Raw genomic sequence first — 5530 nt, forward strand, 5'->3', positions numbered from 1 at the left:
GGGATCAGAGAGGTGATTTATGTTCAAGGGTAGGGGTAGAGAAGGGGGAACAGTGAGAGGGTAAAGGGAGGGGGTAGAGAGGCAAATGGAGGAGAAACCAGGTGCAAGGAGGAGGGATCAAGGCACAGTAGGAGGCTAGGGAGAGAGATCAAGTAGTGTAGGAGGGGATTAAATGACTTTAGATTACGTATAGAGTGGAAACGGGCCCTATAAGTCCACACCGACCCTCAGAAGAGCAATCCATCCAGACCCATTCTCCTACATTTACCCCTTCACCTAACAATTTAGGATAGCCAATTCACCTTACCTGCACATTTTTTGGACTGTGGGAGTAAACCCAGAACCTGGAGCAAACCCACGCAGACACAGAGAGAATGTGAAAACTCCACACAGTCACCTGAGGTGGGAATTGAACCCGGGTCGCCGGCGCTGTGAGGCAGCAGTGCTAACCACCGTGCCACACATACTTCAAGTGGGGGAGAAAGTGGGAGCAAGTACTGAGTTGGATGATCAGCCCTGATCGTATTGAATGGCGGAGACAGCTTGAAGGACTGAATAGAGGACTGCCTCTATTTTTGTTTTTGTTTGTAGAAAAAATGTTTCTTTTGTATATCTCCTCAAGTGTGTGGCCTCTATCTCTTGATCTGTTTCAGAGCAGAAATGTCCCCTCAGGCCAGACCTCTCATGATTATGAAAATTTCTAATAAATCTCCTCTTAACCTTCTTTTCTAATCAATCATTGTAACTGAAGTGTCTCAACCCTTTAACTATTTTTGTCTCTTCTATACTCTCTCCAATTTATTCATATTGTTCCTATAGAGTGGTGCCCAGACCATATTGAGCTGGGTCTAACCATAGAGTCGTAGAGATGTACAGAACGGAAATAGACTCTTCGGTCCAACTCGTCCATGCGACCAGATATCCCAACCTAATCTAGTCCCATCTGCCAGCACCATCCCTCCAAACCCTTCCTATTCATATGAGGAGAAAGTTAGGTCTGCAGATGCTGGAGATCAGAGCTGAAAATGTGTTGCTGGAAAAGCGCAGCAGGTCAGGCAGCATCCAGGGAACAGGAGAATCGACGTTTCGGGCATAAGCTCTTCTTCAGGAATGGATCGAGGGGTTACAAATTCCCCATTTAGCCCTCCAAAACTATATCTACACTGTACCAACCAGTACCTCGATCCCTCTCTCTTCCATTCCTGAAGAAGGGCTTATGCCTGAAACGTCGCTTCCTTCCTATTCATATACCCATCCAGATGCCTTTTAAATGTTGCAATTGTATTAGCCTCCACCACTTGCTCTGGCAGCTCATTCCACACATGCACCACCCTCTGCATGAAAAGGTTACCCCTTAGGTCTCTTTTATATCTTTCCCCTCTCACCCTAAACCTATGTCCTCTACTTCTGGACTCCCTCACCACAGGGAAAAGACCTTTTCTATTTACCCTATCCATGCCCCTCATGATTTTATAAACCACAATAAGGTCACCACTCAGCCACCAATGCTCCAGGGAAAAAGCCCCAGCCTATTCAATCTCTCCCTATAGCTCAAATCCTCCAACCCTGGGGGCCTAACAATATCCTGAACAGCTGCAACATGACCTCCCAACTCCTGTACTCAATACTCTGACCAATAAAGGAAAGCATACCAAACTATCCTATCTACCTGTGACTCTACTTTCAAGGAGCTATGAACCTGCACTCTTTGTTCAGCAACACTCCCTAGGGCCTTACTATTAAGTGTATAAGTCTTGCTATGATTTGCTTTCCCAAAATGCAGCACCTCGCATTTATCTAAATTAAACTCCATCTGCCGCTCCTCAGCCCATTGGCTCATCTGATCAAGATCCCGTTGTAATCCAAGGTAACCTTCTTCGTTGTCCACTACACCTCCAATTTTAGAGTCATCTGCAAACTTACTAACTATACATCTCAAGCTCACATCCCAATCATTTATAAAAATGACAAACAGCAATGGACCCAGCACCGATTTTTGTGGCACTTCACTGGTCACAGGCCTCCAATCTGAAAAACAACCCTCCACCACCGCCCTCTGTCTTCTACCTTTGAGCCAGTTCTGTATACAAATGACTAGTTCTCCCTGTATTCCATGAGATCTAACCTTGCAAACCAGTCTCCCATGGGGTACTTTGTCAAATGCTTTACTGAAATCCATATAGATCACATCTACTGCTCTGTCATCAATCCTTTTTGTTACTTCTTCAAAAAACTCAACCAAGTTTGTGAGACATGATTTCCCATGCACAAAGCCATGTTGACTATCCCTAATTAGGACTTGACTTTACAAATACATGTACATACTGACCCTCAGGATTCCTTCCAACAACCCGCCCACCAGTAATGTCAGGCTCACCGGTCTATAGCTCCCTGGCTTTTCCTTGCCACCTTTCTTAAATAGTGGGACCAAGTTAGCCAACTTCCAGTCTTCCAGCACCTCACCTGTGTCTATCGATGATGCAAACATCTAAGTAAGGAGCCCAGCAATCACTTCCCTACCTTCCCACAGAATTCTACCATACACCTATATGCATTTTAAGACATCCATCACCTCCTCCTCTGTAATATGGACATTTTTCAAGATGCCAGCATGCATGGGCAGCACAGTGGCACAGTGGTTAGCACTGCTACCTCACAGCGCCAGAGACCCGGGTTCAATTCCCGACTCAGGCTGACTGTGTGGAGTTTGCACATTCTCCCCGTGTCTGCGTGAGTTTCTTCCGGGTGCTCCGGTTTCCTCCCACAGTCACAAAGATGTGCATGCCAGGTGAATTGGCCATGCTAAATTGCCCGTAGTGTTAGGTAAAGGGGTAAATGTATGGGAATGGGTGGGTTACGCTTCGGCGGGTCGGTGTGGACTTGTTGGGCCGAAGGGCCTGTTTCCACACTGTAAGTAATCTAATCTAATCTATATCTTCCATGCCCTTCTCCACAGTAAGTACTGATCCAAAATAATTGTTTGGTATCTCCACATCTCCTGCAGTTCCACACATAGGCTGCCTTGCTGATGTTTGAGGGTCCCTATTCTCTCCTCCATTACCCTTTTGTCCTTAATGTATTTATAAAATCCCTTTGGCTTCTTCTTAACCTTATTTGCCAAAGCTATCTGATGTCCCCCTTTTACCCATCTGATTTCTCTCTTAAGTATACTCCTTAAAACTCTTCGAGGGATTCACTCAATCTCTGCTGTCTATACCTGACACATGCTTCCTTCTTTTTCTTGACAAAAACTTCAATTACTCTCGTCATCCAGCATTCCTTACAACTATCAGCCTTGCCTATCACCTTACCGGGAACATACTGTCTCTGGACTCTTGTTATCCCATTTATGAAGGCTTCCCATTTTCTCCAGATGTCCCTTTACCTGCGAACAACTGCCCTCAATCAACATTTGAAAGTTCTTGCCTTATACAGGGTACCGTCAAAAATGGTCTTCTTCCAATTTAGAACTTTAACTTTTAGATCCAGTCTATCCTTTTCCATCATGATTTTAAAACTAATAAAATTATAGTCACTGATCCCAAAGTGATCCTCCAGTGACACCTCAGTCACTTGCCCAGCTTTTGTTTCTTAAGAGGAGGTCAAGTTTTGCACCTTCTCTAGTAGGTACAGCCACACACTGAATCAGAAAACTTTCTTGTACAACACTTCACAAATTCCTCTCCCTCTGAACCCTTAACACTGTGGCAGTCCCAGTCTGTGTAAAGTTAAAATTCCCTAACCACCTTCTGCTATTCAATAAGATCCTGGCTAATCTTGCCTATACTTGTCTTTGGCCCATATTGGTCACCCAGTTCTTAGTAAGCGGTAGGGGGCTCAGAAGAGATTTACCAGAATGTTGCCAGGCATGGAACAGTTGAATTATAAAAAAAGGCTGGAGAGGCTGGGACCTTTTGCATTGGAGCACAGGAAGTTGAGAATTGACTTTTTAGAAGTTCACAAAACCATGAGGGGTATAGGTAGGGTTAATGGTAGATGTCTTTTCCCTAGGATGGGGAATTTCAACACAAGGGGGCACACTTTTAAGATGAGAGGAGAGAGATTTTAAAAAGACATGAAAGGCAAAGTTTTAACACAAAGGGTAGTTCATATGTGGAATGAACTTCCTGAGGAATTGGTAGATGTGGGCACAATGGCAACGTTTAAAAAAAGACATTTGGAAATGTATTTGAATCGGAAAGGTTTGGAGGGACATGGGCCACGAGCAAGCAGGTGGGTCTAGTTTATTTTGGGATTATTTTCAGCGTAGACTGGGTGGACCGAAGGCTCTGATTCCATGCTGTATGACACCATGACTTTGACTTAACAAAACTTTACCTGACTTAGATTTAAAATTAACAACTGATCCAGCATCCACTGCCATTTGCAGAAGAGTCTTCCATACACCTACCCCTTTTTGTGTGTAGAGGTGCTTCTGAACATCTCCTGAATGTTCTGGTCATAATTCTCAGACTATGCCCTTCACAGATAATTAAAACCCCCATTATAACGACTTTATGATATTTAGACCTGTCTATAATTTCCCTGCTGATCTGTTCCTCCATATCCTCCCCACTAGCTGATTGGTCCATATATTACACCAAGCAATTTAATTGCACCCTTATTCCTTAGTTCGAGACAAATTGATTCTATCCTTGAACTCTTTGAAACATCTATTTCTCCTGCAGTACAACACTCTGCTTAACCAAAATTACCACCCCCCTGCCATAATTTTCCTGTATCCTATCTTTTCTGGACACCTTACACCCAGGAATATTTAACACAAAGTCCTGACTTCCTTCGGCCAGGGCTCTGTTATCACCACATCATTATTCCACATGGTAAACCAAGCCTAGAACTCTCCAATCTGATTTACTGTACTCCTTACCTGCACATATATGCAGTGTAACCCTGATTTAGACTCACTACTTTCTTCAATACTCCAACTTCACTTACTGATTTACTATTCTCTATTTGCTTGCTATCAGCATCTCCCAGCATTTAGTGCACATGCTTCTTCTTGTTCCCAGACACCTGCTGTGATAGTTTAAACCTTCCCTAACAGTACCAGCAAAATGCTCCACAAGGAACACAGTCCTGGATCTGTTCAGGTAAAACCTGTCCAGTTCATACAGGGGCAACCTCCCCCAAAGACAGTCCCATGTGCACCAACTTTCCACATATTTTTCACTCATGCCTTCTGTTAGCCTTGTAATTTCTTCATTTGCTGAGGTTACCATGAAGGTCTTGCCCTTCACCTGAGGCATAGAATCATAAAGTACACAAAAGGCCTTTGAGTCTGGATCATTTAAACTTCACAACCTACACAGATCCCACTTTCCCATACTACATCCATAGCCTTGAGTGTTATGACATTTCAAGTGCTCATCTAAGTACTTTTTAAAAGTTGCGATGTTACCCGCAGAGGCAGTGCACTCCAGACACTCACCACTCTTTGTGAAAACCTCCCCTCCAAACCTCTAACCTTTCACCTTAAAACCTCCTTTGATATTGAACCTTTAACTAAGAG

Source organism: Chiloscyllium plagiosum, chromosome 7 (genome assembly GCF_004010195.1).
Source record: "Chiloscyllium plagiosum isolate BGI_BamShark_2017 chromosome 7, ASM401019v2, whole genome shotgun sequence".
Taxonomy (NCBI): Eukaryota; Metazoa; Chordata; class Chondrichthyes; order Orectolobiformes; family Hemiscylliidae; genus Chiloscyllium; species Chiloscyllium plagiosum.